Source organism: Tupaia chinensis, unplaced genomic scaffold, assembly GCF_000334495.1.
Source record: "Tupaia chinensis unplaced genomic scaffold, TupChi_1.0 Scaffold000444_1, whole genome shotgun sequence".
NCBI lineage: Eukaryota > Metazoa > Chordata > Mammalia > Scandentia > Tupaiidae > Tupaia > Tupaia belangeri.
Window position 1 is genome coordinate 546,056 of NW_006159949.1, and position 19,709 is coordinate 565,764.

General features: G+C 39.6%; 1 long non-coding RNA gene across 1 annotated transcript in view; it reads right to left on the reverse strand.

Annotated features, from left to right (window-relative positions):
* Positions 1 to 19,709, reverse strand: part of LOC106735578 (uncharacterized) — a 72,168-nt gene that overhangs the window by 41,785 nt on the left and 10,674 nt on the right. The window contains exon 2 of the long non-coding RNA XR_001370875.2: positions 19,544 to 19,628. This is a non-coding gene — a long non-coding RNA (uncharacterized LOC106735578). The remainder of the gene's footprint in view (positions 1 to 19,543; positions 19,629 to 19,709) is intronic.

Sequence of the window (19,709 nt, forward strand, 5' to 3'; positions counted from 1 at the left end):
GATACAAGGTTACTAGTACCTCTCAGTACCAGTATTTGGGTATTGGTTTCTGAGCCCGAACACTTGTATATCTAGTGAAATGAATATCATTCTGAAATATGACATTCCAAACAAGCCCTTCATTGTATAGTTGATTCTTCCAATTATATTCTGGCACAAAGAAGGATGGATTCTTACTGAATTTGCGCAAACAAGTATATTGCCACAAAATGTAGAGACTGGGTAAGAGATTCTAAATTCGGAGGGGGGAATTTTGTCAGTGGAAATTATATGCCTTTTTTTTTTTCTTTTTTTCTTGGGGAGAGATTTTCGCTATCGGGCACGTGCGCTCGCCAGACAGACAGAGACATAGAGACAGAAAGCGAGAAATCATCCCCCAGGGGGGATGGTCATGCCGCAATCCCTTCTCCTCCATTCTCCTCTCGGGATCTTGGGCATGCACGCACACACACCCGGCATGAGTTTTAAGTCACCGGGTCCGGGACGCGAACTGCGGTCAACTACGTGGGAGTCCAGCGACATAGCCATTACGCTAACTGCTGGTTCCCACTGGAAATTATATGTCTTTTGAGAATGTTTCATTTTAATTTATAAAAGTACAATTTATAAAAATTTTAAACACTTTTTAAATTAATAGATTTTTATGTTTTTAAGTCGCCAGGTCTGAGACTCAAACCATGTTGTCAGCCATGTGAGATCCAGCTGCCTTAATCACACCATCAGTGGGCCCAATTTACAAAATGTTTATGAATTAAGCATAAAAAAATAAAGAGAAAGGGATTTTTATATACCCAAGAAATAGACAATTAAAATAATTCAACAATATCCCAAAGAACCTCAATAAAATTTCTCTTATCAATTCAACCTGTCCTATGTACTTAATTCTGGACCTGTTGGATCTTGGGTAAGTAGTTTTGTGAAGATGTCTGCTTTTCAACTACAGAGTTTTGGGAACCTTGCTCAGTCCACCAGCGCTGTCTAGGAATTATCAAAAAGCACATCAGGGGACCAGCGGTTAGCGTGATAGCTATGTCGCTGGTCTCCCCTGTAGTCGACTGCGGTTAGAGTTCCGGACCAGGTGGCTTAAACTCACGCCGGGCGCATGTGCGTGTGTGCCCAAGATTCCAAGAGGAGAATGGAGGAGAAGGGATTGCAATGTGGCCATCCCCCCGGGGGGGTGTGTGTGATTTCTCTGTCTCTCTCTGTCTTTCTGGCAAGCGCACGCGCCCTATAGCAAAAAAAAAAAAAAAACCTCTGGAAAAAAAGGAAAAAAAAAAAAAAAAACCTCTGGAAAAAAAGGAAAAAAAAAAAAAAAAACCTCTGGAAAAAAAGGAAAAAAAAAAAAAAAAACCTCTGGAAAAAAAGGAAAAAAAAAAAAAAAAACCTCTGGAAAAAAAGGAAAAAAAAAAAAAAAAACCTCTGGAAAAAAAGGAAAAAAAAAAAAAAAAACCTCTGGAAAAAAAGGAAAAAAAAAAAAAAAAACCTCTGGAAAAAAAGGAAAAAAAAAAAAAAAAACCTCTGGAAAAAAAGGAAAAAAAAAAAAAAAAACCTCTGGAAAAAAAGGAAAAAAAAAAAAAAAAACCTCTGGAAAAAAAGGAAAAAAAAAAAAAAAAACCTCTGGAAAAAAAGGAAAAAAAAAAAAAAAAACCTCTGGAAAAAAAGGAAAAAAAAAAAAAAAAGCACATCAGCTCAGTTTTGAAGAATCAGTAGTTAGGAGTCCCTAGTGCAGTCCTAATCTATGAGGTTCTGAGACTGTCCTGTGATGAAGACAGAAACTCTGGTCTATAGATTATAGTATAATCTTTCAGCAAGCATCAAAGGAGCGGGGGAGGGAATCTGTAGATAACACAGACTAGTGGCTATAGTTAATTTGTTACTGGCATTTTTCAAACATTAGAAAATCCAATGAGGTTCATGATTAGAATAATACAACTGACAAGGCAATTTGGTTGTTTCTGTGCAAACAATCTAAAACAACAACAACAAAAGAGCAAAACACCTCTTACCTTACTCACCCTCCCAATCTCAGGCATATACAGACATCCCACCCAGGTGCTGAGCCCTGAGTTTCCATAGATTCAGCCACAGGAAGATGTGGGGGCAGGGACTCCAAATGCAGCCTTAGCTAAAGCAAATAATAATGGCTGGAAGCTTAAAACAGATCCAGAGAGGAGCTCATTAACATGGCATACAAAGCAGTCCAGCACCTCTGGTCTTTTTGATTTTGGAAATTGCTTAGGTCCATTTTCACTTTCTTCTATTCAATACACCAAAACATATAGACCTTTACCAACATATTTATCACTTTTGATGATAAACTAATTTAAACTGGTCAAAATAATTGTTCCACAGAGACACAGGAATTCAACCTCAGTTCAGAAAATCCCTGACATCTGACGTAGGAGGATTTATAGGTTTAGTGGAAATTGCTTTCTCCTGCTCCCCAGATTACATACTGTGGGTTGGGGTTTTTTGCATGAGTAAACATCCTTCTAATAAAGAACAGACCAATAATGTCTTAATAAAGAAAAAGAACGTCCTTTTCCTTTTTGCTGTTCCTGGAGAGAACTGTTTGGATTTGGAAGCTCATGTTGGCTGTCCAGAATATGAAATTTGGCATCTTTCTTTTGTGGTGGGGATGGGTTTTGGCCACTGAAAGCAGAGTGCACTGGCCGGCAAGAGAAGTACACGAGATGTCTAAGAAAGGCAGGTGAGTGGACATTTAGGGATAGAGGATTTAGGAAAGAGGGTGTGCGATGCGAGCTTACTGTATTGCTCTGGAAATCAAGCAGCATTTCCAGCTTATGGGCTTTGTGCGTATGCCTTTTTCATTCTTTACCCTTTGTTTTGCTTCCTCCCTTTTAAGAAGTTAGAATTAGGTTTTCTTTTTACATGATGCTAGATTAGATAGTATTATTATCACATACTCTTAAATTTGTTTGAATTGTCCTAGGTGAAAGATTAATTTCGGAAAAAGGACTATATGCACATTCTTTTAAAAATCAAGGATAATTATTTGATGTCTGCTGTTCTAGGGTTAGAACAAATCTGCGAATTCTCAAATAACCAGTGGCATCTCTAGTAGGAATGATTTTTAGCTTTAATTATTTCTGTTAGATTAGTGGATCCTTTTTAATCTTTTAAAAGAAGCAAAGCAGTTTCCGTCAAGCTGGGTGGCTAGAAGGAACATTAGATTGTCCCCTACTGTAAGTTGGAAGGAGCCAAGGGTGGAGTTGCCTGCAGGCGAGATATTTGCCTAATATCAGAAATGTACATGCAGCCCCTTCCGTACTAGCCACGCAGGGGGAGCTTAGACAGGGAGCCACCTCTCTATGGATCCCACAGTCCTTAGCTTCACCTGGGTGGCTCTGACAGTAGTTCCGGCAATGTGAGGACATGCTGTATGCCTGTTTGCCCAGCAATCAATAAAGCAGGATGCTTGGAGACAACGTAATCCAAAGCTCTCCCTTTACTAATGGAAAGAGAAAAGCAGTCAGGGTATTCTTGACTCCTGGTCTTGGCCTTATCTCTAAGTTAAACTTCAGCTTTCTTTTAGCAATGGATGTAATTGTGGATAGAGTTGAAAATATCAATTAACTTGAAAGGAAATGCAGCTTTGGAGAAAGTGGTCTAGTTGGAGGGATGAGTGTCCAGCTCCTCAGTGTCTCCTAGGTTTGAGAGAACCCTCCACTCGTGGACTCCCAGCCAGTCAGTCGGGACTAAGAACCTTTGTTTCAAGATGTTTTAATATCACAAAACTATGAGCTGAAATATGAAGGACATAAAGAATAATTTCTTAATTCAGCCTTCATAAATGCTTAATTGAGAGACGGCTAAAAACAAAGAGCAAACCAGTAGAAGTTTATTTTAATGTATGTTGTACCTATCATGTGGAAGAGACTTCTGTTCATAAGTATCTCTCAAAATAGTGACTTACAGCATATCCAACAAAGAACAATAAATTTAGGACCAACAGGACAAAGGACCAAACAGATCCAGGTTCCAGGGGCAGGGAAACAGGGAGCAGTAGTAAAGTTTACTACCAAATTCCTCTGGCCCCACTGGCACCATTCTGAACTGAGTCACATAAACTCTCTCTATGGGGGAGGATTTATGTCCTGCACTCAAGCAGCCTGAGGGCAGGGAGAAAATCCTCCTGCCTTCCAACCTTCTTTAGCTCAGCTCAGTCCTTAATATTTTAGGGGTAATATTTTGGTTTCCTTCAAATATCTAGTGGTCATGGTAAGCCGTAGAGTACTGAGAGAGACCACTGTACCTATTTTTATCGGACTCAGAAGCTGTCCAAACTAATAGTGGAATTTGCAAAGTGGTGCAGCCATAGAGATTATTTGAAACAAATATGCTCATAGAGATTAAGAACAGCAGCAATGAACCTTTCTGGTTGTCATTAGAAACTTCTTGTCATCTTTCCCAAATCAGAGTTACAGTGACAATCTATTAGCAAATACCAATGATTAAGAAGTCCTAGACAATAAATACTTTCTTTTTAAAAATTAATTTAGGAATGGTTTTGTTGCCTAGTCATTAAAGCAGCCAGATCCCACATGACTGTGTGATTTGAGGACTGAACCCAGCAGCTTGAGAAACATGCCAGGCATGTGTTTGCTCATTGCCTGAATCCTAGTGAGATGGAGAAATAGAGAACAAGGGATTGTGGTGTGACCATTTTCCATGGGGGCGGGGGGATTCCACTTTCCCTCTCTCTCTGTCTCTGTCTCTCTTTAGTAAATACATGCACCCTCTAGCAACCAAAAAAGAACAAAAACAAACAAACAAAAGAAACAATCAACTTACTCTTAAACATCTTTTTTATCTTACCATTGCCAAAATGGTATTTCATTTCAATAATTAACTATAGTCATCATGCTGTATATCTCAAAAAACTTGTTCCTCCATCTAACTGAAATTTTGTACCATTTGACCAACATCTCCTCATTCTCTAACCCGTCTTTGGTAACCTGCTTCACTGCTTCTATAAATTCAATTGTTTTAAATTCCACATGTAAGTGAGATCATGCAGTATTTGTCTTTTTGTGCCTGGCTTTTTTCACTTAGTATAATGTTCTTTAGATTCATATATATCGTTGTGAATGATGGAATTTCCTTTTTTTTTTTTAAGACTGAATAGTATTCCATTGTGGATATAGTCCACATTTATTTTTCTGTTCATCTAACAATGGTCACCTAGATTGGCTCCATAATTTGACTATTGTGACTGATGACACAATGAACATGGGAGTGCAGATATCTCTCCCAATTCCAGTTCCTTTGGGTATGTACTCAGAAGTGGGATTGCTAGATCATATGGTAATTCTATTTTCAGTTTTTTGAGGACCTTTCATATAGTTTTTCATAATGGCTATACTAATTTACATTCTGACCAATAGTGTACAAGTGTTTCCTTTTCTCCACACATTCTACATATCCAACAAAGAACAATAAATTTAGGACCAACAGGACAAAGGACCAAACAGATCCAGGTTCCAGGGGCAGGGAAACAGGGAGCAGTAGTAAAGTTTACTACCAAATTCCTCTGGCCCCACTGGCACCATTCTGAACTGAGTCACATAAACTCTCTCTATGGGGGAGGATTTATGTCCTGCAATCAAGCAGCCTGAGGGCAGGGAGAAAATCCTCCTGCCTTCCAACCTTCTTTAGCTCAGCTCAGTCCTTAATATTTTAGGGGTAATATTTTGGTTTCCTTCAAATATCTAGTGGTCATGGTAAGCCGTAGAGTACTGAGAGAGACCACTGTACCTATTTTTATCGGACTCAGAAGCTGTCCAAACTAATAGTGGAATTTGCAAAGTGGTGCAGCCATAGAGATTATTTGAAACAAATATGCTCATAGAGATTAAGAACAGCAGCAATGAACCTTTCTGGTTGTCATTAGAAACTTCTTGTCATCTTTCCCAAATCAGAGTTACAGTGACAATCTATTAGCAAATACCAATGATTAAGAAGTCCTAGACAATAAATACTTTCTTTTTAAAAATTAATTTAGGAATGGTTTTGTTGCCTAGTCATTAAAGCAGCCAGATCCCACATGACTGTGTGATTTGAGGACTGAACCCAGCAGCTTGAGAAACATGCCAGGCATGTGTTTGCTCATTGCCTGAATCCTAGTGAGATGGAGAAATAGAGAACAAGGGATTGTGGTGTGACCATTTTCCATGGGGGCGGGGGGATTCCACTTTCCCTCTCTCTCTGTCTCTGTCTCTCTTTAGTAAATACATGCACCCTCTAGCAACCAAAAAAGAACAAAAACAAACAAACAAAAGAAACAATCAACTTACTCTTAAACATCTTTTTTATCTTACCATTGCCAAAATGGTATTTCATTTCAATAATTAACTATAGTCATCATGCTGTATATCTCAAAAAACTTGTTCCTCCATCTAACTGAAATTTTGTACCATTTGACCAACATCTCCTCATTCTCTAACCCGTCTTTGGTAACCTGCTTCACTGCTTCTATAAATTCAATTGTTTTAAATTCCACATGTAAGTGAGATCATGCAGTATTTGTCTTTTTGTGCCTGGCTTTTTTCACTTAGTATAATGTTCTTTAGATTCATATATATCGTTGTGAATGATGGAATTTCCTTTTTTTTTTTTAAGACTGAATAGTATTCCATTGTGGATATAGTCCACATTTATTTTTCTGTTCATCTAACAATGGTCACCTAGATTGGCTCCATAATTTGACTATTGTGACTGATGACACAATGAACATGGGAGTGCAGATATCTCTCCCAATTCCAGTTCCTTTGGGTATGTACTCAGAAGTGGGATTGCTAGATCATATGGTAATTCTATTTTCAGTTTTTTGAGGACCTTTCATATAGTTTTTCATAATGGCTATACTAATTTACATTCTGACCAATAGTGTACAAGTGTTTCCTTTTCTCCACACATTCTAGACAATATTTTCATCTTTCAGTAACACCCATTCTGACAGGTGTGAGGTTATATCTCATGTTTGAATTTGTACTTCCCTAATGATTAGCAATATTGAGCATTTTTTATCTTTATATCTGTTGGACATTTTAATATTTTCTTTTGAAAAATGTCTATGTGAATCCTTTGCTTATGTTTTAATTGGGTTATTTCTTTCTTTCCTATTGAGTTCCTTATTTTTTTTAATATTAATCTACCTCATCAGATGCATGGCTTGTAAATATTTTCTTCCAGTCTGTAGGTTTTCTTTTTATTCTGTTAACTGTTTTCTTTTCTGTGCACAAGTTTTTTAGTTTGATGTAATCCCATTTATCTATTTTTGACTTTTATTGTCTGAGTTTTGGGGGTCAAATCCAAGAAATTAGTACTCAGATAAATGTTACATATTTCCCTCCCATGGTTTCTTCTTGCAGTTGCACAGTATTAGGTATGACATTTAAGAATCTACTTTGAGTTGATTCTTGTACATGGTGTTAGATAAGGGTCCAATTTAATTCTACTGCATGTAAACATACAGTTTTCCAACACCTTTTATTTTATTGATTTATTTCCCAGAGAGATTTTTGCTATAGTGTCCATGTGCTCGCCTGAGACAGAGAGAGAGAGACAAAAAGAGAGAAAATGAGAAATCACCTCCCAGGGGTATGGCTATACCATAATCCCTTCTCCTCATTCTCCTCTCAGGATTTCAGGCATGCATGTATACGTGCCCAATGTGAGTTTTAAGCTGCTGGATCTGGGACTTGAACCATGGTCAACTACATGGGAGTCCAGTGATGTAACCATATACCATCTGCTGGTCCCCCAACACCTTTTATTGAAGGGACTGTCCTTTTCCATTGTGTGTTCTTGTTGAAAATCAGTTGATCACAAATGCAGTTAATTTTCTGGGCTCTGTAGTTTGTTCCATTAGTTGATGTCTATTTTTATGTAGTACCATGTTGTTTTATTTATTTATTTTATTTTATTTTAGAGAGATTTTTGCTATAGAGCAGGTGTGCTCATTGGAGAGAGAGAGAAAGAGAGACAGAGAGATAGATAATGAGAAATCACCCCCTGGGGAGATGGCCATACCACAATTTCTTCTCTTCCATTCTCCTCTCAGGATTTTAGGCACACACACACACACACACACACACAAACACACACACACACCCTCATGCCCAGTGTGAGTCTCAAGTACTGAGTCTGGGACTTGAACTGCAGTCAGTCATGAGGGAGTCCAGCAACATAACCCAACATAACCATTACACCACCTCCTAGTTCCCATACCATGCTGGGTTTTGGTTTTTTTGGGTTTTTTTTTTTTTGGTTTTTTTTTTTTTTTGTTTTTTTTTAGAGGGGTTTTGTATATGGCATGCACTCGCCAGACAGACAGAGAGAGACAGAGCAATAGAAAGAGAAAAATCACCCCCCAGAGGGGATGGCCATGCTGCAATCCCTTCTCTTCCATTCTCCTCTCGGGATCTTGGGCACACACACACACACACGCACCCAGCGTGAGTTTAAGCCACCGGGTCAGGGACTCGAACCACGGTCGACTACGTGTGAGTCCAGAGACATAGCCATTACACTAACTGCTGGTCCCACCATGCTGTTTTAATTACTATAGCTTGGTAATATAGTTTAAAATCTGGTAGTGTGTGCGTTGATTTCTATCATGCAACTTCATTATACTTATTTACTACAATAGTTCTAACAGGTTTTTTTTTTTTTTTCCTGGTGGAGTCCTTGGGTTTTCCATATATAAGATTATGCCATCAGCAAAGAGTGACAATTTCACTTCTTCCTTTCCTATTTGGCTGGCTTTTATTACTTTCTCTTGTTTAATTGCTCAGGTAAGGGCTTCCATTACTAAAGTTGAATGAAAGTAATAAGACTGGAAATGACTAGCTGTATAATAATGTACAACATGAGGACCAGCAGTTGGCATAATGGCTATGTTGCTGGACTCCCGTGCAGTCGACCGCAATTCGAGTCCCAGATCCAGTGGTTTAAACTCACGCCAGGCGTGCATGTCCTAGATTCCGAGAGAAGAATGGAGGAGAAGGGATTGCGGTGTGACCATCCCCCCGTGGGGTGATTTCTCACTTCTGTCTCTCTGTCTCTCTCTGTCTTTCGGGTGAGCACACGCACCCAATAGCAAAAAAAAAAAAAAAAAAAAAAAAAATACATAACATCAATACATCAATGTACCATCATTTAAACATTTTTCTCAATTTATGAACATTTAGTTGCTTCCTTTTTACTATTATAAATATTCTCTGTTTTAATTGCTAGAGGGCATGTGCACTCATCAGAGAGAGACAGAAAGACAGAGAGAGGAGAGGAAGTAAATATCCTCCAGTGAAACATGGTCATGCTGCAACCCCTCCTCTATTTTTCCATTCTGTTGGGATTTGGGGCACACACATTCATGACCCATCATGTTTTTCATGCTGCTGGAGCCACGATTTGAACCATGGTTGGTCATGTGGCATCTGTCTCTCTTAGCTATTAGGCAATGGGGCCAATCCATAAATATTCTTTATGTATGTCTTTGTACCTAAGACTAGGTGTCTACATACATGATAGTTTAATTAGGATGGATTCCTAAAAGTGTCCTGGATCAAACCGCATGAGAATATTTAAAACTAGAGATATATTTAGCCAACTTTCTTTCTGGAATGAAAGATGGACATAATTTATACACCATCAGAAAGGTTGTTTCATTTTGATGTAGCCTAAACATTGAAAGGGCTCATTTAATTTTTTTAAAGATACATTTATTCAGTGTCATGACCAGACTATTAGCAATCAACAGCATGAGTGCATAAAAAAAATCTACATTAAAATCCTTTGTTAGAATCCTTTACATTTTCCACAGAACAGAAACTAAAATAACCTTTTAGACAATTAGTCACAAATATGGTTCTTTTTTCCTCCCATACACATGAATATTGTCTAAAATATGTCTTCTTTGTAGCAGCTAGGCCCTGCCACCACTGTGCTTGGGTGATTTCACAAAGTTGTAACCTGTAGCTTCCCTGTCACTTCTCTGGCTCTCCTCTCCTGCTAAGTTTTGTTTCCTAGCAGTTAAGTAAAACCTTCTGCCACTGCCATAGCTACTGCTGCTGCTGCTGGAACCGCCATAGCCAACCTGATTTCATAGTTTGGCAAAGTATTGGCCTCCACTGCCATAAGGGTCAGAGTTTCTGCCTCCAAAGTATCCACCCTTCACAGGTCCAAAATTTGAAGACTGTTGTAATTGCCAAAATCATTGTAGCTTCTACCACCTCCAAAATTGCTTCCACTACCACTGCCAAAGCTGCCTCCAACTCCTTCACTGTTACAGCTGTCATAGCTGCCACTCCTTCCATAGCCACTGCCCTAGTTTCCATAACCCTGTCCACCACTTCCATAGCCTCTGCTTCCTACAGAGTAACCAGGGCCACCTCCTCCATAACCACCATCATCACCACATCTGTTATAACCCTCCCCACTTCGACTATGTCCACCACCACCATGGCTGCCACCAAAGCTACTACAACCACTGACGTTTCCTCCACAACCAAAGGTATCATTACCACCAAAACCACCTCCTTGACCACCACCAAAGTTTCCAGAACCACTCTGACCTCTTGAGCTGGAGGAAGCACTAACCATTTCTTGTTTGGACAGGGTTTTCCTTACTTCACAGTTGTGACCATTCACAGTATGGTATTTCTGAATGACAACCTTATCCACAGAGTCTTGATCATCAAAGGTTATAAAAGCAAAGCCCCTCTTCTTTTCACTGCCTCGGTCAGGCATGATTTCAATCACTTCAATTTTCCTATAGTGTTCAAAATAGTCTCTTAGGGTATGTTCTTCGGTGTCTTCTTTAATGTCACCAGCAAAGATCTTTTTCACAGTTTAAGTGGGCACCTGGTATTTAAGGATCTTCTCTTGAGACAGCCCTCTTTGGTTCCACAACTCTTCCATTCACTTTGTGTAGCCTTGCATTCATGGCTGCATCCACCTCCCTACAGCAGGACACGTGACACACCTAAAGCCCCTAGAGCACTCGGTGTTTGGATCTCACATTATCACACAGTCCATGAGCATTCCCCATTGCTCAAAATGGCTCCCCAGGCTCTCAATTGTTTCAAAGCTCAACGCTCCAGTCATTTCCACAGTTGTTCTGGCTCTTTAGGAGACTCCGACTTAGACATGATGGCAGTGGGAAGACAGACTTCAATGATGCATCCTGGTGGTGTCCACAGGCAGAAAGGAGTAAGATAATGAACGTATCTGGGCTCATTTAATTTTATGCAGACTCTAATAAAACTATAGCTACTTTTAATTTGTATCTAGACTTTTTTTCCATCCTAATGAACTAGCTTCTATAAACACAGGCATGCAAGGAGATGAAGTAGGTGAGATGCATAGGTGCAAAATTTAAGGAAGTGCTGCACCATCCAGAGTGAATGCCTTTTAAAATTTTTCTCCCTAGGCACCTCACTTGCACCCTAATCTCCACTCTGGCAAATAACTCATGTCTTCCCAAAATGTCTTTTGAGAAGCACCTCCAGGTGGGACCCACTTTCACAAATCACTTGGGATAAAATTAAGAATGTCAGGGCATTAGACAATATTTCTGGAATAAATTAATATTTACTATCACTCCTCCTTCCAGAAAGAATTGAATGACCTGTTTCTATTACAGGACCTGGGAAAATGCCAGTTCAGGCTCTGGGAGGGCAAACTGATCTATCAAATGCTCTTTGTCACACTAAAGAATAATATTTATTCTGAAGGTAAAGAGAATCTGAATGGTTTCAACAGGCTTCCATTTCAGAGGGAATATGTTTGCTTGCTTGCTGGGCAGCATGGTGGTCAGGCAGGAGAGATGTTAGAGGGGAGAGAGACAAATTGATCTAGAACAGGTGAGACTTGTGAAAGGCTAAGCTGGGTAATAATATAGAGCTGAGCAGAAGTGAGGGAGATGGATGTGAAGCTTTTGAGGAGCTAGAATTGTAAGAATTTGGCTTCAAGGTGAGAGAGAATTCTAGAATAAATGTCTAGCAGGTATTTGGATTGTATGATTATGGTGCCAGGGAAAGCAGAGGAGGAAGAGGGAGCAGGTTTGGTAGTAAGGGTGATGGATTCTCTACAAACAAATGGAACTGATGTACTTGCAAGAAACCAAGAGATAGCTGTTGGCAGAAAAGGATATAGGTCAGCAACAAAGGAGGAAATTCAGTCTGGGGATGTAGTTTTAAAGGGAGTCCACATAGGTGTAAGTGGATAAAGTAACCTGGAAAGAACAAGTAGCATAAAATAAGAATAGGGTCAAGGACAGAACCTTGGTGAAAAGCAGCATTGAAGAAGATAGAGGAAGAGGACTCAGAGAAGGAAGCTAGAAATGAAGGACCAGGGAAATAGGTATGGAACCGGAATACAGAGTTGCCAAGGATACTATTTGACATTTATCAAAGGCTTGTTACAGACAGGCACCACTTTGGGTAATAGTCATATATTAGATTCCGTTTGTGTCCTCAAGAGGCTTACGGAGTAGGGAAGTGTCGAGGGTTTGCAGAAAGGAGTGGCCAATAGGGTCAGATCACACCAAAGTCAAATCAATTAGGCAAAAGAAGACTGAGAAGTGACTGCTAGATGTAGCATCTAAGCACCATTCGTAATCTTAACAAGAAGAGACAGGTGTCTGTGGGTTGAAGAGAGGACAGGGGTTAAAAAAGTGTGAATACAGATAATGCTTACAAGAAAGTTGACAGCGAAGAGTGAAGGCGAGAGAAAGGCAGAGATTTTAAGCTAGCAGAGACTTCAGTGGGTTCAAATGAAGGTGGAAGCCAGAAGAGAGGCAATAATGACACACAGAGAAGTTGCCATCAGATCCTTATTGTGACAGAGAGCTTATGGACTGGGTCTTCCTGACAGCCCTCCACACCTTGAAGTTTGACTTTTATGTTAGTGTTGTTCTCTCTTCCTCTTGTTCCTTTGTTCTTCAGACTATTTGCCTGAACTTTATGCTTTGGGTCCTTGTCTTTCTGCCTAATAACCTAGTTGTCATACGGATAGTTTCCTGAGGCCTGCGTACATGCTGTCCCCATGCTCAGACACCCTTCTCTTTCTTCTTTCGCTGGCTCATTTCTTTTCTCCCTTCAATAAGTAGCAGATATCACTTGCTTTGAGAAGCCTTGCTTGACTCTCCCTAACCCCTGCCTCTCAAATTTCAATTAGGTGACATTTCTGAGCTTCCACAGTCCTTGATCATTCCCCTCTTGGAGACTGGGTATTGTCATTTTTATCTCAGCTGTCTTTTTCTAGACTATGAGCCCTAAACCTGCACCATTTATCCTTGTCTTTGCATTTCTGATACATGGTAAATGCTCAAGAAATGTTGGATTTGAATAAATGGATGAATCCTGACAATTTCATTCCCTTACACCATTCGTTAATTTATTCATTCAACAAATGCATATTGGAGACACTAAGCTCTAGGTACTGTGCTTACCATTTGAGAGGCAATGGTGAGCAAAACAGATCTTTTCCTACCCTAGAGGTGCTGACAATCTAGAGGAGGAGATAAACATTAATCAACCAATTCTTGCAGAATGCCAGGTCTTCAAAGAACTTAGAACCCCCTCATTTTACAGATGAGAAGAACAAGATCCCAAAATGTAAATGTATGCTATGGTCACACAATATCTCCTCAGAATCTCATACCCCTAATACTCGACTTCTTGGGCTCTCCTCTCACCATGATAAAATGAAAGAAAGGTATATTGATGAATGTAAAACTCAGGTTGACCCACATACATGTTTTTGAAAGTAAAAAACAATAGAATGTCAGCCATTTTGTGAGTCAGATGAACATTTTCTTAATCCTTATTACAATCCTGTAAAATTAGTATTATTGTTCCATTTTACGGGAAACAGAAGCACAGAAAGAATGAGTAACCTGCTCAAGATTAACTAGTGAGGGAACCAGCAGTTAGCGTAATGGCTATGTCGCTGGACTCCCACATAGTCGACTGCGGTTCGTGTCCCGGACCCGGTGGCTTAAAACTCACGCCGGGCGCGTGTGCGTGTGTGCCCAAGATCCCGAGAGGAGAATGGAGGAGAAGGGATTGCGGCGTGACCATCCCCCCTGGGGGGTGATTTCTCGCTTTCTGTCTCTATGTCTCTCTCCGTCTGTCTGGCGAGCGCACGCGCCCTACAGTGAAAATCTCTCCAAAAAGAAAAAAAAAAAGATTAGCTAGTGAGGCCAGCAGATGGTGTGGCAGTTAAGGCCCTGGACATTCCCACATGGATGACCACAGTTCAAGTCCTGGACCCCGTGGCTTGCTTTCTCACTTTCCTTCTCTCTGTGTGTCTCAAATTAAAATAAATAAATGAATGAATAAATAAAATTAAATAAATATATACATTTTTAAAAAGATTAACAGCTAGTCTATGGGTACCCAGAATTCAGACTGAAGGCTGACGGCAAATCTGTGCTCCTTCCAATACTATAAGCTGCCTCATCAAATAAGTCTACCTTTAAACATATGATTAAAATTACTGTGACATCAAGACCACTTTGTCCTGGGGCTGGCAGGTGGCATGGTGATTAAGGGTGCTAGATTACCAAGTGGGCAACCATGGTTTGAGTCCTGGGCCTGGCAGCTTGCTTTCTCTTTCTCCCCTCTGCCCCACCCCCAACCCCTGTCAAATTTAAATTTAAATAAAGTTAAATAAAATAATTCTTTTTAAAAAAAGAATACCTTATACTTATCACTGGTATAGGCCTGCCTTGCTACTCCCTTTCTCAGGTAGGAGGTGGAGCTAGGTAGAAAAGTTTCATTGTAGGCTGTCTCCTTGACAAATACACTTTTTTTTTTGTTTTTATTTGGTTTGTTTTTGTTTTTAAGTAGCTGATGCACTTAATTAGTTAAGGGAATTTCCCTCAAAAGGCATTAAATTATGGCCTAGCCACAGTAACACAACCCAATGTGCAAGGCTGGGGCCACATGGCAGGCCTGGGTTCTGTTCCCTGGCTGACCTAAACAGGCTGAATATGGGGCACACTCCTGCAATCCTAGCTAACTGGAAAGTGTGGGCAGGTGGACTGTGGCATGGCAAGACCCTGTCAAAATATCTCTCTGTCCCTCTCTCTTTCATGAAAAAAAAAAAAATTAAAAGCATTTAAGTCCAGCCTGTTGCATTAAAGTGAATGGATCCCATATGCCCTACTGCAAGGTTCAAGTCCTGGACCCAGAAGTTTAAAAGGCACACTGGACACACATGCCCCAAATCCCAAGATGAGGAGTAAGGGATTGTGGCATAATCATTCCCCATGGGAGTGTGGGTGCTTTCTCATTCCCCACTCCTACAATTTTTCTCCAGCAAGTGCATGTGCCCACTGGCAACAATTTTTAAAAAGATATTTTAATGAGAACCTAAAATGTTCAAAAGCATATAAATATATAGTGAATAAGATTTAATCACTAAATAAAGGTTGCTCATAAAGAGGGTGGTATTGGCATTATATACACACACACACACACACACACACAGACACGTTATAAAGTGTACATTTTATAATAAGTGGGTAAGATACGATCTAAGAATTTTTAAAAACTTTATTTATTTTTATTAACATCCTGTGCACATTGGTGGTTGTACAAAGTGATTTAGAACAAAAATGCAGTGTGTAATGATTAAATCAGACTAGTATCCTATTATCTCAACCATTTGTCATCACTTTGTATTGGAAACATCCTCTTTTTTAGCTACTCTGAGATATTCATTAAGTTGTTAACCGCATTCTCCCTACTACATTTCTGCTATATTTTATATAGCATTGGATTTTTTTTGCTCTTATTAATCTGTAATTTTATATTCATTAGGCAACATCCTTCTGTCCCCTTCCCATCCTTTCCAGTCTCTATTGTTATTCTTCACTTCTCTTTTTCTACAAGGTCATATTCCCCTCCCCCCACCCCAGTTTCCACATTTGAGGGAGAACATATATTTCTCTTTCTATGCTTGGCTTATTTCATGTAACATAATGTCTTCCAGGCTCAGCCTTTTAAATAACCAGATTGCATCCTTTTTAATGGACGCATAGTATTCCTCTACAAACACACATCACATTTTCATTATATTTTCATCTGTTGATGACACTCTGGTTGATTATGTATCTTTACTATTGTCGACAGTGCTGTAATAAACATTGTGATGCAGGCCGGTATCTTTACAACATACAAATTTCCTTTCCTTTGGATATATACCCTGTAGTGAGATAACTGGGCCATACAGCAGTTCTATTTTTGTTTTTCCAAGGCACCTCCATATTGTTTTCCATAATATTAGCCGTGCTCATTTACAGTCCCACCCACAGTGTAAAAGAGTGCCCCTCTTTTTCTGCATTCTTGCCAACATTCATTATTTTTTGTCTTGTTAATAATAGACATTTTAACTGGGCTGAGATAATGTCTCATTATGGTTTAAACTTGCAGTTCCCTAATAATTAGTAATGTTGACCATATTTTCATGTGTTTTCTGGCTGTTTGTATATCTATGGTTTTTTTTTTTTTTCTTTTTGAGGGGGAGAGGTTTTTGCTATAGGGCTCATGCACTCGCCAAAAAGACAGAGAGAGATAGAGACACAGAAAGCGAGAAATCACCCCCCGCCCCGGGGGGAATGGTCACGCTGCAATCCCTTCTCCTCCATTCTCCCCTTGGGATCTTGGGCACACACGCACATGCGCCCAGCATGAGTTTTAAGCCACCAGGTCCAGAACACAAACCGCGGTCGACTACATGGGAGTCCAGTGACATAGCCATTATGCTAACTGCTGGTCCCTGTTTGTATATCTATGTTTGAGAACTATTTATTCAGGTCATTTGCCTATTTTTAAAATTGGGTTATTTGGGTTTTGGGTTGCTGGGTTGTTTGTGTTCCTTGAATACCATTGCTATTAAATCCTTGTCAGATATTTTCTCCCATTCTGTGAGTTGTTTCTTCACTCTTCTGATTATTTCCTGTGCTGGGCAGAAGATTTTTAATTTGATTTAAACCCATTTTTGCTTTTGTTGCCTGTGCTTTTGAGGTTTCGTTCAAGAACTTTTTGCCCATATTAATGTCCTGAAGAGTTTTCCATATGTTTTCTTTTTTTTGGAGAGATTTTCGCTATAGGGTGCGTGCGCTCGCCAGACAGACAGAGAGAGACGGAGAGACAGAAAGCGAGAAATCACCCCCCAGGGGGGATGGTCATGCCGCAATCCCTTCTCCTCCATTCTCCTCTCGGGATCTTGGGCATGCACGCACACGCGCCCGGCATGAGTTTTAAGCCACCAGGTCCGGGACGCGAACCGCGGTCGACTACGTGGGAATCCAGTGACATAGCCATTATGCTAACTGCTGGTTCCCCATGTATTTTCTTCTAGCAGCTTTATCATTTCATATTTCATGTTGTAGTCTCCAACCCATTTGGAATTCTATATAGTGGGAGATTTAGATCTAATTTCATTCTTCTGCATATGGATATCTGGTTTTCTCAGAACCATTTATTGAAAAGGCTGTCTCTTTCTCAATGAATATTCTTGGCACCATTGTTGAAAATCAGTTGGTTGTATATACAGAGATTTATTTCTGGGGTCTCTCTTCTGTTCCATTAGTCTGTGTTTGTGCTTTTTTGCCAATACAGTGCTGTTTTTGTTACTATAGTTTTATAGTATATTTTGAAATCTGGTAGTATGTCTCCAGCTCTATTCTTTTTGCTCAGGACTGCTTTGGCTATTCGTGCCTCTCATGATTCTATGCAAATTTTATGACTCTTTTTTCTATTTCTATAGAGAATATCATTGATATTTTAACAGGATTGTATTGACTCTAGATCACTTTGAGTAGTATAAACATTTTGACACCAATACTTCCAGTTCATGAACATGTGATATCTCTCCAACTTTTTCTGTCTTCTTTATCTTTTTTCGTCAGTGATTTAAATTTTTCACTGGAAAGATTTTTCAATCTCCTTGGTTAAACTTATTCCTAGGCATTTTATTTTCTTTGTAATTATTGTAAATGGGATTGCTTTATTAAATTTAATTTTTAGCTATTTCATTATTGGTATATTTTCATGTGTTGATTTTATATCCTACAACTTTACTGAATTAGTTTATTAGTTCCAAGAGTATTTGTTGTATAATCTTTAGGATTTTCTAGATATAAGATTATATCATCTGTAAACAGAAATAATTTGACCTCCTCCTTTCCAATTTGGATCCCCTTTATTTCTTTCCCTTGCCTAATTGCTCTAGCTAGGACTTAAAGTATTATATTGGATAAGAGTGATGAAATGGGCATCTTTGGGAGCAGCAGATGGTATAATGGTTATGTTGCTGGACTCCCATGTGGTTGACCATGGTTCGAGTCCCAGACCCAGTGACTTAAAACTCATACCAAGAGCATGTGTGTGCATGCCCAAAATCCTAAGAAGAGAATGAGAAGAAATTGAAGTGTAGCCATCTCCCCCCAAGGGAGGGTGATTTCCCACTTTCTGTCTGACTCTCTCTGTGTATTCAGTGAGGGCACGCACCCAATAGCAAAAATATCTCTCTAAAAAAAAAAAAAAAATGGGCATCTTTGTCTTAGTTCTTAAAGAAAAAGCTGAAAGCTTTTAGTATATTATTTGTATAAACTGAGAAATCTGATAAAAAGACTAGGGGAATAAAAGTTACAGTTTTAGATTTAAAAATAGTAACTTTTTATCTTCAATAGGGAAGGCATAGGGAATTTATATTCAGACATATGGAGCCAGCAGATGGCATGGAAGTTAAGATAACTGATCCCACATGGCTGACTACACAGTTCAAGTCCAGACCTAGCAGCTTGGAAAACACACCAGCGCATGTACATGTATGTCCAAAATCCTTAGCGGAGAATACAGGAGAAGGGATTTTGGTGTGGCATTATTCACTGGGGGAATGCTTTCTCATCTCTCTCTCTCTCACACACACATATTAACCTTTTGCCTTTGGGCAAAAGGATACAGTCTGTGTGTGTGTATGTGTATTCAGACATATGTTCAAGAAAAAAGGGATGATCTAAGTTGATATTTTACCTGAGAAGCATATGGACAAACATTATTCTTTTTTTTTTTTTTGAGAGGTTTTTGCTATAGGGCGCGTGCGCTCGCCAGGCAGACAGAGACAGAGAGACAGAAAGCGAGAAATCACCCCCAGGGGGGATGGCCACGTTGCAATCCCTTCTCCTTTGTTCTCCTCTCAGGATCTTGGGCACGCACACACACGTGCCCAGCATGAGTTTTAAGCCACCGGGTCCGGGATGCGAACCGCAGTCAGCTACATGGGAGTCCAACGACATAGCCATTACGCTAGCTGCTGGTCCCGACAAACATTATTCTTGATCTGTGCTCTTTTATCCCCGGCAGGGCAATAATGGCTCAGGCCTGTGTGTTAGGGACCCACCAGTTTGGTGGGAATAGAAACCAGTAATGGTGTTAGGAAGACAGTTTGATCAGAGGACCCAAAGATAAGACAGAAAACAATAGGTAGAATGGATTAGTCTTACCCACACCAGACAGCCCCTGTCTGTCCTTTGGCTCCAGGCAACAACTCAGATGTGTAGTCCTCAGACAGCAAGGAGAATTCACACTCTAAATATTAAACAGAATTAATAAGATTACACACACACACACACACACACATTAATATATATCTCTAAAAACTATATCTAT